This window comes from Schistocerca gregaria, chromosome 4 (genome assembly GCF_023897955.1).
Source record: "Schistocerca gregaria isolate iqSchGreg1 chromosome 4, iqSchGreg1.2, whole genome shotgun sequence".
NCBI classification, from domain to species: domain Eukaryota; kingdom Metazoa; phylum Arthropoda; class Insecta; order Orthoptera; family Acrididae; genus Schistocerca; species Schistocerca gregaria.
Genome location: NC_064923.1, coordinates 516,367,948 through 516,380,941, shown reverse-complemented (window position 1 = coordinate 516,380,941; position 12,994 = coordinate 516,367,948).

Sequence of the window (12,994 nt, the reverse complement as noted above, 5' to 3'; positions counted from 1 at the left end):
ATTTCCTGGCCCTCTTACATGTTCCTTAGCCACAGACAGCTAAATACCAAGAGCAGACATAATAAAATTTGTGTCGTCTGTTTTAGCTTTTGCACAGTTCTCGAGTAAAAGGACGTATAGCAATGTGAGTTTTATGTTATGATTCTGTAGAAGACTCTTGTCTGAAACTGGAATGTTTGCTTTTCTCATAATGCACAAGCTACGTTCTTTCACACGCACAGACGGTGTATTTGCGCCGTTGCCACACTCATTCTCTGATAAATAAAGGCTACCGTATTTTAAACGTCACGAGTAGTGTCATCTACATCCATCAATTCTCTAGCAAACTTCGTGAAGAGTTTCGCAAGAATTCTATACTAAATACTCCTCCTCAGAGATTCCAAAATCTACTTCTGCGCATAAACTTAATTTGCCTTATGACATTTGTTCTACTTTATTGGCTATGAACAATGTAAAGGTATTTTATGTAACGTTCTATATGAAAGTTGACATTTTAAAAAAGTAAAGCAATATAAAAAGAAAATATTTTAAGGATTTGTTGAGCCATTGTGGTAATTACACTAATTAAGAATACTTTTTGTTATTGTGATGGCTCGTATGTAGCTTCGAGGATTTTCAATCCTTAATATAAAAATTACGACAGATCGCTTATCTCAGCCGTTGACAACGTAAAAAACTTGACTGAATACTTTACGCTGGCAAAGGGAAGTGTTAGATAGTATGTTTAATTTTTTGTCTTGCGGTTCTCATATTCGCCAACAGGTAGTTGATTCATATGCTCCTTCACAAGCGAAATCTTTCTTATTCTTAACACTTAACTCTGGTGAAGGGAAATGTTAGCAAGTATTTTCAATTTCGGGTCTTGCGAGTCTCATATTCGGCGACAGATAGTTGACCCATATGCGTCTTTACAAGCGTAATCTCTCTTATTCTCACCATCCATACATGTTGTATACGACGCGCGCAAAATAATTGCCTCACATCCTTCCTCGGTCAACGGTCTCCTACGTATATCCAGTAGTTTTACGAGTGTCTACAGTCACACTAAACTGCAGGACCAGTACTTAGGTTACAAGCTGTACTAGCCCCTGGTAGGCATGTGGGTTCCTTCACGTGTGACCAGATACCTTACAGAATTTTTCCAACACTCTTCGATTCGCCTTGCACACCTTCTATTTTGCGTGTTGGTCTCATTGCTATTCGCTTCAGGTGTAGCCGTACTCCGAGTAACCATTACATGCAGTTCCCTTCGGAAAGTTCTCACGGAAACTGGTTGAGGTGGACCGATCTCTGCCACTTACGATCTACTACTGCTCCCACGCGAGATAACATTGCTGCGTGGGGTACACGACTCCTTGCAAACACATTAATAGTCTAGATTGATACATCATCAAATCGAACAACTTAATTAACGTTATAATCATGAGCGCTTTCAGAGACGTAACTCTTTACCTGCTATTCTAACACTTCTCGATGTTCAACCATCTTATGGTGCTAATGCCATAAAACCGACTGACACGTACACACCACTTCACTGCCCTGACTCAAGTGAACTGCCATCTGCAGTACTTAAAGCGATCCGTGTGCTGTTTTAACGGTCTGAGTAGTGCAGGGTGGGGCAGATAAAAGCAGCCTGGAGAACACGGTTCCTGGGCATAAAGAAATGCAGCATACGACAGGAAATACAGCATTAACTTGATTAGCGGATGCTGCTGAGATAGTTGCTGACGGCCGAAGCTGGACTGCAGAAATTTTCTGCTGCAGTTCTCGAAGACTACGAGGGTTGTTGCGGTACACCCCTACTTGAGGACTCCCCACACAAGGCAACGAGGCAATCGCACGCTGACAAGTGACCCGGGTGACTAGCTAGGGTCGAGACAAGACTAATCTCTTCTGTTAACTCTGTTAGCCGTGAAGATTGTGTAAATGTGCTTCAAGGTTCGGCCAGCTGTATGGGCAGTTCCTCCACCCTGTCGGAAGCTGGTGTTTGAAGTTCGTGCTGTTGTTGTTATATGCATACAGTCACGTGCAATAGTATCCGCTCGTAAAGGCTATTTTTGTATGCTGGGCTTATGATACCAATGTCAGGCATAGAGGGAGACCTGTGACTGTCGAGTAATATTTTTGTATCGAATGAATAAGATGTTTGTAAGCTACGTCATTCGATAATGGACTGCATGCCCTGTGGATTTTGCTAACGACGCTTATCTGCCATACCTTACCCACCAATAGCCTTATATCGTCGTTGCACCTTAAACCGCTCTGTACTCATACGGTCAGATATTTAAACGATATGACTGCTTCCAACTCCTCGCTGATAATTATTCAGTGATGGGTGTTTGTGGTGTATATATAGCGTTTCGTTCGCTATTCCGAATTTTGTTTTTGGGATATATGGCTACAGTCAATTTTAAAAAAAGCGGCTCATTACAACTTTCATGCCACTCCCTTTGCTGATGTTTCCTTTTACGAACAAAAATAATTTTAAAAGCGGAATTTTACATGTCCATCTGATAGAATAACCACGAGTCCAGCAGCGACTAAGCGGCGGTAACAGACAGCACGTTCGATGTTCGCGTACTCGCTGTTCTTCGTGCTTTAATTTCCATGTCAACACATCTAAATGGAACGAACATCCGACAGTCCGCGTTGATAACCCAAAAAATTTGCAACAAATTGGGTATATACTTTACTTCATTTCCAATCTAATAATTATAGACATCACAACCTGTATGGTCTTAGATTGACTAGTACCACCAAGCACTTGTGGCAAAAGCAAGCCGTTAACGCTTATTTTTCATGGGTAGCAGGTCAGGTGCTGAAGAGTGTATATGGTCCACTTAGTGGAGCAGTATAACTGTACAGAAAACATCAGGTCAGAATGTTTGTGACAAGTTTGTGGAAAGACTGTTCGATGCAAAGAAAAAAAAACAACTAACATATTACATATTAAGGTACCACCTCTAAAAATATTTGCACCCATTAATTCCTAATTGCATCATGTGGTGTAACGGGTATAAGTGGAAATACTTTTATATGTTGTACCCTAATATGTACTCACGTAAGGATGTTGGTCGTTTTCTCACTCTCTCTCTCTCTGTCTCTCTCTCTCTCTCTCTCTCTCTCTCTCTCTCTCTCTCTCTCTATCTATCTATCTGTCTATCTATCTATCTCTCTCACTCCCTCTCTAAGGTGATTCAGATGTTCAGCTGTCCCTTCCTACACGTATGCAACCCATGACACTTTGGAACACAACAAGCGAGACTTTTCATGCTCTCTCGCCCACAACATGCAAACTGTTAGACCCACAGAAAGGTTGAACAGGACCATTTTGTAGGAAATTGAACCTAGTTAAAATTTGTACTGATACATTTTCACTGGAGGCCAGCGTTACTCAAGAAAAGTTAGCGAAATTTCCTACGAAAATGCCCCGTTTATTTTTTCAGTGGGGCTAATAGTTTGTTCGTACCAAGCGAGAGAATAATAACCCATAGAGAGGCCTAGCTGAACCATCCTGTATATGTGTGGTGTCTCTCCTAAGAGTCGTCAGGTGGAAATATAAAGCCCTTAGGTACCTTACACACCATTTTCATAGTCTCTTGCTCACCATGCACAAACAACTAGCAAACAGTAAAAAAAATGAATGGAAACTTTTTGTAGAGAAGTTAACGCAGTTAAATTTTGCACTGGGATACGTTTCTGACAAAGGCCGTAGTTTTCAAAGTATTGAAGAAAAACGTAGAAAAGGGACTTTTAAGTGCGTTTTTCTTGAATAAATCAAATTCGGTGGCCTCAAGCAAAACCGTATCCCAGTCCAAAATGTAATTACTTGATTTTTTCTATAGGACAAATAATCAGCAAATAGTGAATACGAATATTTTAGGGTAATACACGTTGAATAAAACACAGGGGTGAGGCCAGCTGAGCAAAACGTACAGATGCTTTTGTTTGTGACCGAGGACTGCGTAGTAAACGTTACGTCAATATTTACATTTGCGACTAATATGTAGCTATTACAAGTGGTATATTTTTAGCTCGGTTAGTGCCTCCTAGTAACAGTTGTAGGAGAAAGCGATTAAAGCGTATTTTCCCGTGGACAGCAGGTGGAATCAGGACCGTTCGTCTATACTGGCAAATGTAGTCCACTTAGTGCAGTCCTACCGCGCAGAAAATATAAGCTCATGAAGTTTGTCACGTGTTTCTGATTGGACTGTTTGACAGAGAGAAAAAAAATCTACATAATGATGTGTGCGCATTTTAAGGTACCGAATATAAAAATATCTTCACTTGTACCCGTTACATCAAATATATTTTACAATAGTTCAGTTTCAAAAAAATACATTGATATTAATTTCTGTAACTGACACACACCTACGAGATGGTGTTACACATCGGTTAGCGAGAATTTTGTTACAATTCTTCTTGGCAAAATTAAAATTAGGATATTTTTGTTGTTATTTCCAAATAAAATCCTGAAAATAGTAACTACATACAGTCGACGAAGTTTTATTCTTAAAACAGAAAATTACGATTTCTTAGACAGTTCCGCAAGTATCTAAGGTGAGCGGCTTAGCTGGATCGTTCCGTATCTCTCTGCCCCCTCCTGCGAGGTCTCGGTAGGTAGCGAGCAGTACGAGAGAACCTTCTGCTGTGCAGGGACAGACGTGGGGGAGACATTTGGCTGCGGATTACAAGCCCGAACACGGCGCGCCAGGTGTGTAACAGTGGGGCGCGATATCGCCTGCTAATCGCGACTGCAGCGCCGTTATGCGGGGGAAGGCCTGCTGTTTGCGGTCGTCTCCTTCCCTTGGATCCTTGCCGACGCAGCTGCTGCTGCTGCCGCTGCCGCCGCTGCTGTGCGTACTGCATGTAGGTAATTAACGAGAAATGAGCCACGTAGGGATACTGCACCACGCAGTACTAAAATTTCTTTTGCTCTACATCTGCGTGGGGTTAATCACCGCGCTATCTGAAAATCTGGAAAGGTAAGCAGTTCTATAAGTACACACCTGTCGCCTCGATCCGCTTTAAAGATCTTCCTGACGTTTTTATATGCCTTTACCATTAAAAAGTCACTACAACATTTCTTAAAATGTAACTAGTTAAGGCATTATTCTTTTTTTCATTTGTTTATGTATATTTCTTTTGGAGAGGTCTTATTATATACCAGGTTACCCCGAGAGGTATTTTCTTATGACTTTTTTATTAGGTTTGTTTCTGTCTTTTTTATGTTCTGCACAAGTTTTGCAATTGATTTTAAAGTAACTACTAGATGAGCTACAGTCTTGAAAATTTTAATATATCCCAAAACTGGGCGCTAATGATATAATAGCACGAATTCTTACCTGCAACGTGGCGGATAGTATTTTTGTGTACCACTGCTATTTCGCCCTTTTCCTGTTGCAGTTGAAAAAGTTTCTCGAGAAAGACGACTGTTGTTAAGCCTCCGCGTGAACTAGATTCTCTCGTTTTCTTACCTTCACGATCCTTTCGCAAGATCATCGAAGAAGGACGCACAACACTCGTTGACTCACGTGAAGAGAAACTGATATAAACCAGAAATTTACCACATGCCTCCATTGTAATTTTACCAAATTGTTTGAAATATACTGAAAAGTTTCCCACAGACGTGACTCAAAAGCAGAAAATAACTACTTATTCAAAAAATGTTTAGTATAAACATTTTTAAAACGGACTAAAAACTATCATATCTCATAGCTCCTTACAGATTCCTAACCTCAGGCAGAGACTACTGAAAATATGGGATTCTGAATTTTTAATAGCTATGACAATTAAAACTTAAAACGAATTACGTGAGACACATGCAATAGCTAATAGGAGTGTATAGCTTGGCTGCCCTTGAGAAAAATCTCACAACATTTCCTATCATTTGCAGAGCAATAAAATTGTTAGTGACTTAGGTTAACTATTTGTACATCTGCGGCCGCTTGCAACAAACAAGAAATCAGGATTGGAGTCCCGCTCTGGCACAAATTTTCATATGTTGCTTTAGGTAGTTCTTCTATACCTTTTACAGGTACCTCGAATTTTGGGGATAAATTTCAGTATTGCATGTGCCTCAAGTTTTTCGTTTTTAATTTTACAAATATGGTTATAGTTATTAAAAATTCGTAAATTTTCGACTATCTGTATGGGGTTAAGAATCTGTATCGAGAAAGAAAATATTATTTTATACTTTTCTATGCCCGTTTTAAAAAGTGTTTATATTGATAATTATTTAATGTCCGAAGGTGCTCATAATTAAGACGACGTGAAAATCCGATGAAACTTTGCGCAGATGTATTTTGTAGTGCCTGTAATCTGCCCGTCTACAGCGTCACATCTACTGCGTCACGACGCACTTCTCAGTTCTGAGAGCAGACAATGAACACGCAAATACGCATAGAACAATAGTGTATCTCACCAAGTACAATGTGCGTGCTTCATAATGAGGAGGTTCTGCCTGGTTTCTTGCAGCCCACATAATGTAATTCTCATATGTTACATCAGTGTGCGCTAACGGTGCAGAAACTTCGGAGCAGGACTTACAGGCGTACATGATGCAGTCGCCCAGTTAAAGAAGCGAGTGTCACCCTATGATCCTGTTCAGCGAGGGTAGCAGGCGACCCGTGAAAATCATCTATGAAGGGCAATTCTGAACAAGCGAAGAGTAAATTTGTCAACAGACAGTGTCGTTCTTTATGACAACCCTAGGATACACAGTGCAGCTGCAACAAAGACGGTCCTGCTGCGTTTTCGTTGGGAAGTGTTTCGTCGCCCACCATACAACCCAAACCGGATTTGGCTCCACCTGATTCTCATCTCTTTGTTCATATGAATTACCTTCTACAACGAGAGGCAGACCAGCATAGTGATTTGGTAGATTCGGTGGATGGCAATTTTTTCTTGTTATGGTCCTTCCGGACTTTCAGTACACTGCGACAGTCAAAGGCATTACAATGCAACATCTTCGCAGTGCGGAGTGGCCGCGCGGTTTGAGGCGCCATGTCACCGATCGCGCAACATCTCCCGCCAGAGGTTCGAGTCCGCCCTCAGGCATACGCTAGTTTAAGGAGTGTGTAAGCTTAGGGACCGATGACCTTAGCAGTTTGGTCCCTTAGGCATTCACACACATTTGAACGTTTGAACATTTGAGCATCAGCTTCTATGACGAGAATATTGAAAGTTGGTACAACGCTGCGACCACATTTAAAGACAGACGTTTATTTCCTAGAAAATATGTAAGTTTCGTATGAGATGTATCTCCAGCATGTGGAACTGTTGTACCACACTGAATCACTGAGATATGGACTGAGTTCTGTTAGTTTTAATTGTTGATGAATAACGAAACTAGGCACAAAAACCATTAAAATCATTTATTTGAATGTCATAACAGGTTTCGGGCTAGCTTGCACACCTTCAGACAGCTCAAGTTTGTGGTAATGTTGACGTTTTAGTCATTAGCATCTGAACCGCTCCTGCGCTGTACTAGGCTATTTTAATATTTAATGCCGCTTCATATGTTGCTTAGATACTAAAACATGCTAATCTCTCGTCATTGTTTTCGTTATAGCGTGAAACAATTGTAAAAACTTGCTCATGTTCCAGTGTATAGCAGTGTTCTTGCTATGGTCCTTATGGTTTTCCAGTTCCGTAAACAAGATGTTGCAACGCAAACACACATATGCTCTACATAAACCTTTGTGGCCCATAAACACCTCATCCTATTCTTCATGGCAACTCGAGCTTCGCACTTGTGTTTTACATCTGACGCGTTTCTTTACAATGCAAGTTGTGTCCACTAAGCAAAGACATCGCTCGTTCACTGTTCACCAAAGATCTGAACATAAAAAGGAATTGTTTGAAAAGTATAAGAGTTTAATAACAGGAAAACGCATATACTGCAAGAATGAACTTATTATTAAAGGTTTATAGGAAGTTTTTGTTTTGAGCCGTTCATTCACAACAGCTGCCATCAGAAATTCTAACTAAACATTATAAGTCGTCACTCACACACACACACACACACACACACACACACACACACACACACACACACACGTATATGTAACTGATGCCTTTCCTCCGAACCGTCAGGTGAATTTTCTGTGGTATTTGGGCAGATATTTGCTGTTTGGTTTCGCATTGTGTAGTAGGAGTCGGCTGAACAGTTCACCACATGTTCCATGCGATGTCCAGTGTCAATGACAACCGTCTGTTTGTTTCCCATTACAAATAAAATGATTTTTAAAGTGCAATTTTACATGCCCGCTAGATACAGCGGTTTCAAATTAGTGCGATATTTGTTTCGTCGATATTTATTGACGGGGACAGTAGAACACGAAAACAAAACGCTACTCCAGCAGCAACTTACACGCCGCCATGCGCCCGCTGACAGCTTCGTCCCTGCAGTACCTCTGTTCAGTAGCAGCTGGTGTAAATATTATTCTACTTTTTTGCTACCCATGTTAATACATATCAGTAAAAAAAACATCGCACTAGAGTAATTTCGGACAGCTCAATCGAATGGCATCAAAAATTCCGTTTTAAAAATGATGTTGTTTGTAATGATATCAAGATTTTTCTTTAACACTAGACGCGCCTCAAAAAACTAATGAGCACTATCATTTTTGGTCTGCTTCCATCTACACTTTGCAAAAAACGAAATTGCATCTACCCATGAGTGGAGGAGATTGCAATGTATCATGCAGACACTGTATAAACACAGACGTTCAAATCATTCGTATATGTCTCGAAGGGGTAAATTACTTCCATGCTGCATGGCATAAGTGGAGCCGCCATTTTGACAAGTATTGTCGCTAAATTTGGCCTGTCTGTTTCATGATGCCGCCTGTAGGACCTTCCTTACACCATTGTTGACAGTACTGTCTAGTTACAGGTCAAATTCCCGAAAATTTGGACATTTAATTACAGTTTGTAGGTTTTCATTTCACTCCGACCCGTAGATATACGACAAATTACCTCCTGGTATCAGTTCTACCATTACCAGGTCAACAGCGATCCATGTCGGCCACTGTACTGCTTATGTGTTGGACTAATAAGCCTGCAGGGTGCGGCACGTAAGACCGGCTCATCGTACGAAACGTCGCACGCGCATGCGTCAGTAATAATGGAAAACAAGAAGTGTCATCAAAGCAGTCGCTCACAAACTAACCATTTCCCCTGATTTACCGACACTGCGTGGAAAACCACACATCAGCTGCATCATTGTCCCGTGAACATGAGATGCTTACATCGGACAGGACAATCAGCAAAGGCTTGTCATCTCCTCGGTCACCAGACTTGCTCACTTTTGACTTTGACTTGTGGGGGCTGTTAGAGGGAAGAGAACACGAAACAAATATATACACAATTGAAAATTTCAAGACCAGGATAGAGGATGTAATCAATAGCATGCAACAAAAGAACTGACAACAGCACATGTGAATCTCCTCTAGTGTGATCACATGTGTGCTGAAGTGGGTGGAAGACACTTTCAGCACCTACTTTGAAGGTGAGTAATCATATTTAATGCATTACATTTCTTTTTATTTTTATGTTGACTTTACGGGCCAGTTTTATCTGACCGTTACGTCGTGTTCGATTGCAAATAAGATGGAGAAGAGGAAACCAAGAGTGCAACGTGGATCAATAGCGGCGCCTTCTCGTCACCGAAGTTGCAGGAATCACTGACAAGTCGCCATACATGTGTGATAAGACAGCTTATCACCTATGTATGGCCTGTCATTTAATCCCTTGCGTTCAGCAGGGAAATGGGCCAGTCATGTTTTGGACCTGTACCCCGTATTGATATCTAACGCTGTCTTTTGTAATTTGAGGGCTCTCCAGTGTCCTACTAACATTACAGCGATGGGTTTGATTTTCTAGGCGATAAGGTACGAGCAGAACTCAGCCCACCTCAAGAACATTTTCCTACAGCAGTCAAAATAAACCAACCAAATGGAATACTCCAAAGTACCTGTTCTAATTCGGCGGGGCCCTTGTTCATAAAATTCGCATCGACCAAGACGGATTTCCTGAGCCTGAGAATGAACGGTCGCATCTGCCCGGCCCCCACAGTTTCCAGCTCATAATATTATTTAGCCTGTTTCGTCGTTAGCTGAACATGCCACTATTCTGCTGGAAGAATGGTGTGAGATTCTCTTGAAAAACATACCGGACCTCTGATTACCCGTTGGAGAATCTTAGGGATGTACGAGGATAAAGTAGCATAAAAACATTTGGTGGACCTATTTTTCCGAATTTCCCATCGGTTTGGGAGTCTTACCACACAGTATTAACCGTCTTGGTATCTTAAGGTAGGATTGAGAGACATATGGAGAGCGCATCAAACTCTGGTGGGACCCGCTACAAGAGAGGCATTGTCCTTCAGGGAGAAGTGTACCGCTCAAATTCCGAGAACGTACGGTCGAGGAGAAGTCGCGCGAGTCATTACCTCCTGCAGCATATGTCTCGTGAATTGATCACAACGACAAGATCAGAGAAATGGGAGTCTATACGGGGCTTTAAAGACAGTTTGTTTTCCTACACGCCATTAGCCAATAGGGCAGGGAAGAATTGTCACATACTGTCAATGGTTAGCAGAGTAACGATATTTGCGTAGATACATTGCCAAAGTTTTCCAAAGTTTGAGGACTGGTGGTTGATGCAAGGACTGGAGGTTGATTCTCAACACTTCTAAATGGTATAGAAATAAAGACGTACAGCAACCCTTTACTGTTTTTGAGTCATCAGTCTTTTGACTGGTTTGAGGCGGCCCACCACTAATTCCTCTCCTGTGCCAAACTTTTCATTTCACAGTAGCGCTATCAACCTACGACCTCAATTATTTTCTGGATGTATTCCAAGCTCTGTCTTCCTCTGCAGGTTTTATCCTCTACGTCTCCTTTTAGTACAATTGAAGTTATTCCCCAGTGTCTTAACAGTCACCCTGTCATTCTGTTCCTTCTTCTTGTCAGTGTTTCCCATGTATATCTCTCATCAACCACTCTGTGAAGAACCTCCTCATTCCTTACCTTATCAGTCCACCTAATTTCCAACACTTCTCTGTAGAACCACATCTGAAATGCTACGATTCTTTTCTTTTCCGGTTTTTCCTTAGCGCATCTTTCAGTAATACAGTATTGTTCTACAAACGTACATTTCCAGAAATTTCTTCCTCAAATTAAGGCCTATGGCTGATACTAGTAGACTTCTCTTGACCAGGAATGCCGTTTTTGCCAGTGCTAGTCTTCGTTTGATGTTATTTTTGCTCCATCTGTCACGAGTCATTTAGCTCCTAGGTAATACAATTCCTTAACTTCATATACTTCGTCATCACCAATCCTGAAGTTAAGTTTCCGCTGTTCTCATTTCTGCTGCATCTCATTATTTTATCCTTTCTTCGGTTTACCCCCAGTCCATATTCTGTACTCATTAGACCATTCAGTCCATTCAGCAGGTCCTGTAACCCTTCTTTTCTTCCACTCTGGATAGCAATGTCATTAGCGAACCTTATCAGTGACGCCCTTTCACCATGAATTTTAATTCCATTCTTGAACATTTCTTTTATTTCCGTCATTGCTTCATCGATGTATAGATTGACCAGTAGGGGTAAAAGACTGCATCTCTGCCTTACACATTCCTTAATCCGAGCTCTTCTTTCTTGGTCTTCCACTCTTGTATATCCTTGTTGGCTTTTGTACATACAGTTCCCTATTTTCAAAATTTGAAACATCTTGCATCAACTGGCACTGTCGAACACTTTTTGTAGATTGACAAATCCTTTGAATGTGTGTTGAATTTCCTTTAGCGTTGCTTCCTTTATCAGTCTCAGTGTCACAATTACCTCTCTGGTGCCTTAACCTTTCCTAAAGCCAAACTGATCGTCAGCTAATAAACCCTCAGTAATTTTCCATTGTTTTGTATGTTATTATTGTCAGCAACTTTGATGGATTGCCTGGTACGCTGAGTGTACTATAGTTCTCGCACTTGACGGCTGCCGGCCAACGTGGTCGAGCGGTTCTAGGCTCCACAGTCTGGAACGGCGCGACCGCTACGGTCGCAGGTTCGAATCCCGCCTCGGGCATAGATGTGTGTGATGTCCTTTGGTTAGTTAGGTTTAAGTAGTTCGAAGCTCTAGGGGACTGATGACATCTGAAGTTAAGTCCCATAGTGTTCAGAGCCATTTTTTTAAAATGAAATTCGGAACATCTGTTTGCATAAACTACCGCCAAATTTCGGGTACCAGAAGAATAGAACCATCCGTTATTTTTATTTACTCACGACCTAACGTTTAAGTGAACTGTGGACGACACGTCTTATCAATGACATAAGAAAGAGCATGCATGAAGCTATTGTCTCACGTGAAATAACGTTGAAAGGATGTCTTACCTCGTTTAAGGAAGGTCGTAATAAATGTTTATCTTATCCGTAATGCAAAAGTAGCCGTGGAGACCGAAACGGTCCCAAACTCACAATGACAGAGTATAGCACAAAGCAAGGTAGATATTCAGCTACCCGGAATTAGGCAACCACCTGAAATATGGTCACTTTACCACATTATTTCCTATAGACAAGTTTTGTGAAATATTCTAAGCAAAGAAACACCAGCATTGGTGGCATTGATTTAAAATAGTTTTTGCATACAGATTTGAATCACGAAGTGATCCCTTCAGTGTTAAAATGAAAGACAGACACACAAAGTCAAACCAGAAAGATGACTGCACAAACAAATATATCAATTTGCAATAGAGAACGTTGAATTTTACAAGGTAAAATACACACCAAGACTATGTCCAGTGGACCTGTACGGTCATGAACGAAATGTAACTTCAAACATAGGTGTTCATAGCGGAGAACATCTGAACTAGCATGTAAGATTCAAGCTGAGCTAGCTGATTACAAAAACCTATGCACCTAAGCTCCATGTTTGTGGTGGAAGTCATCAGCGCTCTCTTTGTTGAGTACATTTATGATACAGAGTATTTATTTG